Source organism: Oncorhynchus mykiss, chromosome 21 (genome assembly GCF_057628025.1).
Source record: "Oncorhynchus mykiss isolate SJ-2025 chromosome 21, ASM5762802v1, whole genome shotgun sequence".
Taxonomy (NCBI): Eukaryota; Metazoa; Chordata; class Actinopteri; order Salmoniformes; family Salmonidae; genus Oncorhynchus; species Oncorhynchus mykiss.
In genome coordinates this window covers 44928683-44938931 of record NC_143042.1, presented here as the reverse complement: position 1 = coordinate 44938931, position 10249 = coordinate 44928683, and positions in this window count along the sequence as shown.

The following is a 10249-nucleotide window of genomic DNA, read 5'->3' as shown; positions in this document are numbered from 1 at the left end:
GAAGCTGTAGTGTTCTGTGTACTTTAGCTGTAGTGCAGATTGAAGGTTTGGCAGCTGGTGTGCAGGGTAGCTACATGAGTATCAGATGTGCAGCCAGACTTATTAGCCACTCCTTTTGCCTCATCTCTTTCAACCGTAACGTTTTTCGATTCCTCATCAATCCACAGAGCCTGAACAGTTCAAACAGTCAGCTTCTTAACAGGTGCATGTTTATCAATAATTGGAAAAAGAAATGTCATAAATTCATGCATCTGGATGCTCCTTATTCATTTTAGGGCGGTAGGTAGCCTAGTGGTTAGAGTGTTGGGCCAGTAAATGAAAGGTTGCTGGATCGAATCACTGAGCTGACAAGGTTTAAAAATCTGTCATCCTGTCCCTGAACAAAGCACTGTTCCTTTGTAGGCCATCATTGTAAATAAGAGCTTGTTCTTACCTGACTTGCCAACAAATATTTTTTAGATCATCTACAGCAAAATCTTTTGTGTGATCCCTTATACACAATTTTAGGCCCAGCTTTTGGAACTTAGGCTTTCCTGGATATAACCACTATATTGTGATCACTGCATCCAATGGGTATGGATACAGCTTTAGAACAAAGTTCTAAAAATGTGATCGATACATGTGGATGATCTTGTTCCTGTAATGGTTGTAAACACCCTGGTAGGTTGACTAATAACCTGAACCAGATTACAAGCACTGGTTACAGTAAGAAGCTTCCTCTTGAGCAGACAGCTTGATGAAAACCAGTCAATATTCAGGTCCCCAAGAAAGTAGACCTCTCTGTTTACCTCACATACACTATCAAGCATTTCACACATATTATTTAGATACTGACTGTTAGCACTTGTTGGCCTATAGCAACACCCCAACAGAAAAGGCTTTAAATGTGCCAAGTGAACCTGAAACCACAACACTTCAATAACACTTGACATATGAGCTTCTCTAAGCATTACAGGGATATGGCTCTGAATATATACAGCAACACTTCCCCATAAGCATTTCTGCCTCTTCTATAGATGTTATATCCTTGTATTGTATCATCAAATTAATTATCTAAGTGAGTCTCAGAAATGGCTAATAGATGAATGTTATCTGATGTCAGCAAGTTATTGATTTAATTAACCTTATTTCTTAGGCTACATATTAATATGGGCTATTTTCAGCCCTTTCCTGGGTAGCTTATCAGAGATAAAGCAAGAGACAAAAATATACATTCTGCAGTCCATTAATCAGTTGGTGTTCGAAAGTGTGGTGTGTGCTGTGAGGTTAAAGCTATGAACCCATAGTCTTGGTTCTCTCATCCCTTCCAGGCATTTTTAGGAGGGAGGGTGGACAATGAGCCTGTCATAGCGGATGTAAGCAATGTCCACACGCGCTCTGGCAGCTTTCATGGCTGGGATAAGGTATTTTCTCTTCTGGCGCACAGCTTCAGGACACCTTCCAGAACAGCAACCTGGCCTGGGCATGTCACCTGGACCGGTGGTGGGATTTCCAGTTCTGTTGGTGCGCTCCACCTCAATCTTCCGCTGGTCCATCTTCAATTTCTCTGAGATCACTTCGCTCACTTTGTCCTCAGACTCCCTCCATGTCTCGTGGAGATTCTCCAATTCCGTCCACAACCATGTTGTTCCGTCTTGATTGTACCTCGAGATTATTTGATTTATGCGTCATTGTTATCATGGATTCATACACAGAATTGATGTCCTCTCTCAATGATTTACAGATTGCTGTCATCTTGCCGTTCTCCTGTTTAAACTCATCAAGCAGACACTGGGAGAACTGCAAACTGTTCTTCAGGTCCTGGACCTCTCTGGTCAGATCATACATTATTTTATTAGTTGACTCCACCAGTATTTGGGCAAAACACTTCAAGCTATTTTGTTATTTTTGTAATAACTGCTTGTAGAACTCTTTTTGTTAGTTCAAAACATCCTTCACCTAGTGGTCCATGTGGACCAATGCGCATTCTGAAAAGCAATCCAAGGATTGTTCCATAGGATTTTGTTTTTAGGGAGTGATTTTGTGAAAGTCGATGTGAAAGTTGCGTGATTGTGAGATATGACAAATTAAGCTGATTGAAATTTGAATAATAAGATTGATTGAAATGTGGATATTAAGAAATATGGATAAATAGCTGATTGAAATTTGGATAATAAGAGATTGAAACTTCAGAGATAAAGTAACATAATATTGAGTATAATGGGTTACTAGAGATGTAACAATAGAAAAAAATATATATACAATTTGCACACCCACATGTAGACTATGTAAGTTGTGTCAAAGTTATTATGAGAAATGTTCAGAGTGATCCCTTTATGGATCATTTGAGGTATGATAAGGTTAAAGCATTGTATGAGACTTGACTTGCCCCTAAAACATTTAAACTATAAATAGAACCAATGAATGTTGAACATGATTTTCTGTTAACTAAACTTAAGGCTACAATTGATTGTACCTCTGATGGAGTTTTCATTGATATCCCAAACGATGAGATGTTAAACCAATGAGTAAGCAGGCAAATTGAACCAGTCCCCCAGGATGACTGGGGGTCTGACACTGCCTCCCAGTCTATTTTGTCTCAAGTGCCAGAAACCTTATGGATAGAACATTTCAATGACAGTGAACTGATAGGCAGTGCTAGCCTAGTTATAATAACTGTTTCTCTCCCTTTCTAAATTGACCAATGTATTTTATACATTTGGCATCTTACATATGAAGCGTAAAATAATAGACATTTAATAAGTGTGAAGCAGAAAGTGAATATCCAATAGAAAATTGAAATAAATATATAGACTAACATTGTTAGGTTAGACTAAAATGAAATCAATGCCTTCCAATATGGAGAAGGTTATCATGTTTGTTTTGTTTTAAACCTTGCAATAGGGGGGAAAGCAGAATGTTGTTTGAGAGTGATCTGTGTGTATTAACAAAGTGATTGAGAAGGTCTCCTATTGGGAAAGAAGGAAACAGATATGGAGACTAGTGAAAGTAACAAAGTGAATAGTAATTGGCTTTCAGATAGGACTCCAATAATGTAATATCTGAGTAATTTCAAGTAGTAAGACAAAGGGATTGAGCATTGGGACTGATTTTAAATTAGAGGCCACTCACTCTTCAAGGCCTGGTCCATTGCTCTTGTGTTTAAGTAATCTGGTGTTTGGGTTAGAGATCAGCTTCCTGTAGAACAATAGCTGCCAGTACACACTGAACTCAAACAGGCTGTACGAGACACGGTGGGGAAATTTGGGACAGAGGTATGAATAATTGAATAAGACACGTTTTTGACAATGTATTACTCAATTCTATAGTATGGGTAGCACCAGGGATTAAAGTAAGAAGGTAATGTCATCTAAAACAACAATATGTTTCCATTACGTGGAACTGTGTCCAGAAGAAGTAGATCCAAGTAAATGTTTTTAGTACCGAATATTGAGCTGATACGCCAGCACCAACTTTTTGAAGGTCCTAGCAGATTTGTTAAACAACAGGTTTTATATTGAGACTAAGTTTATGTCCCAGGGATAGTTTGTACAGAATTGTATGTCAACGCAACAGGTCGAAATGACAATGATTACAAGAGAGGGACTCTGGCTTTGTTTACTTTAGAAGGTGCCTATTCAGCTTGACGGGACACTGTATAATCTGATGTGTATATCAAGTTTTTTTTCTATGTTTATCAATGATTCTGTATCTCTCCCTTTGAAAGGATCCCCAAGGCAAGTGCCTTAGGAGAGCAGTTAAAGGTACCCGGATCCAGCTGTTAAGGGAGCTCCCAAATTAAGTAAGGCCTAGCCATTTTGTTTGTTTTTACCCTACGATTTTTACTATATACATGCCAGCACCCACACACAACCCACCTGTTAATTCATATTTGTTAGTCATTAATACTCTGTTTGATTTATTGATGAGGGTCTTAAATTTAAGTGATATAACCAACGTAAAGCACTAAGGACTGTCATTCTAAATTTGGGTTGGATAATTTATCAATATTTATAATTATGACATGGAAAGGAGAGGCTTCTAGAGACAGAGCTATGCCCCTAAATTGTGAGGAGAGCCACTAGATTGTAGCTTGGGCTAACCTTGCCCCAATCCCATTCTTATCAAGGTTGGTGTGAAACTGTTATAACATGTGTTCTCTCTCTTCTCTGTGAAAGTTAATATGAATGTGCTCTAGGCAAAATTCAGGAGATCTCTAGAGATATAGAGAAAATTAGCAATGCTAAAATAATTGCGTAAATTGGCTCTGCAAAATAGAGAGGCTCTTAACGATCTTTTGGCAGGTAAAGGGGACACTTGTGCAAACAATGGTGATGAATGTTGTACCTTTGTCCCAGATCACTCTTCTAATATGACTGATCTCGCCGAATACATTGCCGCTGTTGCTAAGAATAATTCCCCACAACCAGAGTGGATGGCTGCAACTTGGTTGGAATCCCTGTTTGAAAGGTTGCTAGATCGAATCCCAGAGCTGACAAGGTTTAAAAAATATATACAATTCTGCCCCTAAACAAGGCAGTTAACCCACTGTTCCTAGGCCTTCGTTGTTAATAAGAATTTGTTCTTAACTGACTTGCCTAGTTAAATAAAGGTAAAATAAAAAATTGTATTACCATACTAATTAGAATGATTAACCCAAAATGAAGGGCTTGAAATTATGAAGTGCCTGTTTTTTTTCTGCGTTGATTTCCCTAACTCTAATAGGAGTATAGAATATTATGATATAGAAGCTATAATCTAAATGCTTACATTAAAATGTAATGATTATCATCACACAAGTGATAAGAGGATGGAATGTTATGGAAATGTGAATGTTTGTGCTTTTCTAATAACCAATTTCTGTGTTCATGCAAGTGACTGATTGAACGAATCCTCACTGTCAGTATCTGCAATTTGGCAGTACGCCTAGAACCTTGTTCAGAGAAAGGGATATCTCAGTTTCAAGGTCTCAGCTTAGAGAGAAGAAGCCTTGTGAGGTATTGGTCTGTCACATGCATGACCCAGTATTTGGTCGTCACATGAATGAAGCAAACATTAATTATGAATGATGAATAAGCTACATCATGCAAATATAACTTGTCAGTATATAAGGGAACTAACGGGACAGACCCGTTAGAGCTCACTTCAGACCGGTACTTTATGTATCTAAGTTTGACCGTGACCTCTCCAGCTTGCTGACAAAAAATAATGATTCATTTAAGATTGACTTTGAGTGTCCCTGTGTAATAATTTCCACAACAGCTCTTAGCTTTATCCTTTGAAAATAGACACAATAAAATATTCTATGGAATTGATTTGTACAACCATGGAGGGTTGATGTCACTAAAGGAACCCACCAATTAACATACTATATGTGCAAAGTCAACTTCCGGAGCCGACAGAGATGGCCGCCTCGCTTTGCGTTCCTAGGAAACTATGCAGTATTTCGTTTTTTAACGTGTTAATTCTTACATTGTTACCCCAGGTAATCTTAGGTTTTATTACATACAGTCGGGAGGAACTACTGGATATAAGAGCAACGTCAACTCACCAACATTACGACCAGGAATACGACTTTCCCGAAGCGGATCCTCTGTTTGGACCACCACCCAGGACAATGGATCAGATCCCAGCAGGCGAACCAAAACAACGATGCCATAAAAGGGGCAGACGAAGCGGTCTTCTGGTCAGGCTCCGGAGACGGGCACATCGCGCACAACTCCCTAGCATACTACTCGCCAATGTCCAGTCTCTTGACAACAAGGTAGATGAAATCCGAGCAAGGGTAGCATTCCAGAGAGACATAAGAGACTGTAACGTTCTTCGCTTCACGGAAACATGGCTCACTCGAGACACGCTATCGGAGCATCTTTCTGGTAAGAAGAACGGCAGGGGGGTATGCCTTCTGTGATCATAACAACATACAGGAACTCAAGTCCTTCTGTTCACCTGACTTAGAATTCCTCACAATCAAATGCCGACCGCATTATCTACCAAGAGAATTCTCTTCGATTATAATCACAGCCACATATATTCCCCCCCAAGCAGACACATCGATGGCCCTGAACAAATTTCATTTGACTCTATGTAAACTGGAAACCACATATCCCAAGGCTGCATTCATTGTAGCTTGGGATTTTAACAAGACTAAACAAGACTCCCTAAATTCTATCAGCATATCGATTGTGCAACCAGGACTGGTAAAACCCTGGAACATTGTTATTCTAACTTCCGCGATGCATATAAGGCCCTCCCCCGCCCTAATTTTGGAAAAGCTGACCACGACTCCATTTTGTTGCTCTCTGCCTATAGACAGAAACTAAAACAGGAAGCTCCAGCGCTCAGGTCTGTTCAATGCTGGTCTAACCAATCTGATTCCACACTTCAAGATTGCTTCGATCACGTGGACTGGGATATGTTCTGTATTGCGTCAAACAACAACATTGACGAATATGCTGATTCGGTGAGTGAGTTAATTAGCAAGTGCATCTGTGATGTTGTACCCACAGCATTTATTAAAAATATTCCCCAACCAGAAACCGTGGATTGATGGCAGCATTCGCGCGAAACTGAAAGCGCAAACCACTGCTTTTAATCAGGGCAAGGTGACCGGAAACATGACCGAATACAAACAGTGTAGCTATTCCCTCCACAAGGCAATCAAACAAGCTAAGCATCAGTATAGAGACAAAGTAGAGTCGCAATTCAGCGGCTCAGACACGAGAGGTATGTGGCAGGGCCTACAGTCAATCGTGGATTACAAAAACACACCGCTGATCACTGGGGCCCCCAAGGATGCATTCTGAGCCCTCTCCTGTACTCCATGTTCACCTACGACTGCGTAGCCATGCACGCCTCCAACTCAATCATCAAGTTTGCAGACGACACTACAGTGGTAGGCTTGATTACCAACAATGATGAGACGGCCTACAGGGAGGTGGTGAGGGCCCTCGGAGTGTGGTGTCAGGAAAATAACCTCACACTCAACATCTTAAAAACAAAGGAGATGATCGTGGACTTCAGGAAACAGCAGATGGAGCACCCCCCTATCCACATCGACGGGACAGTAGTGGAGAGGGTAGTAAGTCTTAAGTTCCTCAGCGCACACATCACGGAAAAACTGAATTGGTCCACCCACACAGACAGCGTGGTGAAGAAGGCGCAGAAGCGCCTCTTCAACCTCAGGAGGCTTAAGAAATTTGGCTTGTCACCAAAAGCACTCACAAACCTTTACAAATGCACAACCGAGAGCATCCTGTCGGGCTGTATCACCTCCTGGTATGGCAACTGCTCCGCCCACAACCGTAAGGCTCTCCAGAGGGTAGTGAGGTCTGCACAACGCATCACTGGGGGCAGACTACCTGCCCTCCAGGACACCTACACCACCCAATGTCACAGGAAGGCCATAAAGATCATCAAGGACAACAACCACCCGAGCCACTGCCTGCTTACCCCGCTATCATCCAGAAGGCGATGTCAGTACAGGTGCATCAAAGCTGGGACCGAGAGACTGAAAAACAGCTTCTATCTCAAGGCCATCAGACTGTTAAACAGCCACCACTAACATTGAGTGGCTGCTGCCAACACACTGACTCAACTCCAGCCACTTTAATAATGTAAAAATGTATGTAAAAAATGTGTCACTAGCCACTTTAAACAATAGCACTTCATATGTTTACATACCCTACATTACTCATCTCATATGTATATACTGTACTCGATACCATCTACTGCATCTTGCCAATGCCGTTCTGTACCATCACTGATTCATATATTTTTATGTACATACTCTTTCATTCCTTTACACTGTGTGTATAAGGTAGTTGTTGTGGAATTGTTAGGTTAGATTACTCGTTGGTTATTACTGCATTGTCGGAACTAGAAGCACAAGTATTTCACTACACTCGCATTAACATCTGCTAACCATGTGTATGTGACAAATAAAATTTGATTTGAAGTTCAAGGTTAAGAGACGCATACAGTCCAATGACCACAGAGTGGCTGAACCTAAATGGACATAGTGATTCTGCTAATAAATACCAACTCTTATAAAAGCAGCTCACACTCTAAAGAGCAATTGATATCAGTTTTATCAGGATTTCACAAACTCGTTCCTGGAAAGGCCACACCTGACTATATAAGGTCCCACAGTTGACAGTGCATGTCAGAGCAAAAACCAAGCCCTGAAGTTAAAGGAATTGTCCATAGAGTTCCAAGACAGGATTGTGTTGAGGCACAGATCTGGAGAAGGGTACCAAAACATTTATGCAGCATTGACGGCCCCCAAGAACACAGTGGCCTCCATAATTCTTAAATGGACGAAGTTTGGAACCACCAAGACTCTTCCTAGAGCAGGCTGCTCAGCCACATTGAGCAATCGGGAGAGAAGGGCCTTGGTCAGGGAGATGACCAGATATCCGATGGTTAATCTGACTGAGCTCTGGAGTTCCTCTGTAAAGATGGGAGAACCTTCCAGAAGGACAACCATCTCTGCAACACTCCACCAATCAGGCCTTTATAGTAGAGTGGCCAGAAAGGAAGCCACTCCTCAGTAAAAGGCACACGACAGCCCGCTGGGAGTTTGCCAAAAGGCACCCAAAGGACTCTCAAACCACGAGAAACAAGATTTTCTGGTCTGATGAAACCAAGATTGAACTCTTTGGCCTGAATGCTAAGCGTCATATCTGGAGGAAACCAGGCCCGCTCATCACCTGGCCAATACCATCCCTACGGTGAAGTATGGTAGTGGCAGCATCATGCTGTGGGGATATTTTTCAGCGGCAGGGACAGGGAGACTAGTCAGGAACGAGGGAAAGATGAACGGAGCCTGGGTTCTGAATACTTATGTAAATGTGATATTTCAGTTTGTATTTCTTTATACAATTGCAAAAAATTCTACAACTAAATTTTTACTTTGTCATTATGGGGAGTATTGTGTGTAGATTGATGAGGGAAAACAATTTAATAAATTTTAGAATAAGGCTGTAAAGTAACAAAATGTGGAAAAAAGTGGAAGGGTCTGAATACTTTCCGAATGCACTATGTTAAGAGTTGAAGCAGTGTAGAACCACTCGGCTGACAGACACTGCAGAGCCCAGAGGAAGGAAGTGAGTGGTTCAAAAGACACAGAGCTGATGCTCTTTCAACCTGGGACCACATCCTGTTATGTGCTCCACTGGCTAGTACAAACACAACACCATAAACTACTGGGGAACCGTAGAGGTAGATTTGAATTCATGTAAATTGTGCTATGATGTTGTGGGAGGACTAAACTTGACAGTCCATTTCTAATGCTGAATATAATCGAGTTCTTCTTTCCAAAGAGTTGAGGAAGCAATCAGAAAAGCTTCAGGAGCATGCTTACCATGTATGATAACACAAGATGATAACCACTGGGTTACACAGTGTATGATAACATAAGATGATATCATACACTGTGTAACCCAGTGGTTAACACAAGATGATGACATAAGATGATAACCACTGGGTTATGGCGCCGGAGATGAAGGCAGACGTTTTACATGTCCCCAACCTATTGTGTTTCTTTGTTCGTTTATTTGCAACTTTTTTTCGCCTATTTTGTACATAATGTTGTCGCTACCGTCTCTTATGACCGAAAATAACTTCTTGACAGAAGCAGAATCCTTTTTTCCCCTTTCACGACTCTGACGAGCCCGACGCGAAGGATATACTGCTTTCTCGGTAACAGGCCCAGATCCCCGCGATTTGCGTGAATTCGTAGGCGATCTAATCCCCACTTCCCTCCATTCTGCTAGCAAACATGGAGAAAAAAAATCGATGAGCTACGCGGAAGATTAAACTATCAACGGGACATTAAAACTGTAACATCTTATGCTTCACGGCGTCGTGGCTGTCGACCCTATCAACATACAGCTGGCTGGTTACACGCTATACCGGCAAGATAGACAAGGGGCGGTGGACTATGTATTTTTGTAAAAAACAGCTGGTGCACAATATCTAAGGAAGTATCGTGCTATTGCTCATCTGAGGTAGAGTATCTCATGATAAGCTGTAGACCACACTTTCTACCTAGAGAGTTTATCTGTATTTCTCGTAGCTGTTCACATACCACCACAGTCAGAGGCTGGCACTAAGACGGAATTGAATGAGCTGTATCCACCATAAGCATACAAGAAAACGCTCACCCAGAGGTGGTGCTCCTAGTAGCCAGGGACTTTAATGCAGGGAAACTTAAATCCGTTTTACCAAATTTTTATCAGCATGTTAAACGTGCAACCAGAGGAAAAAA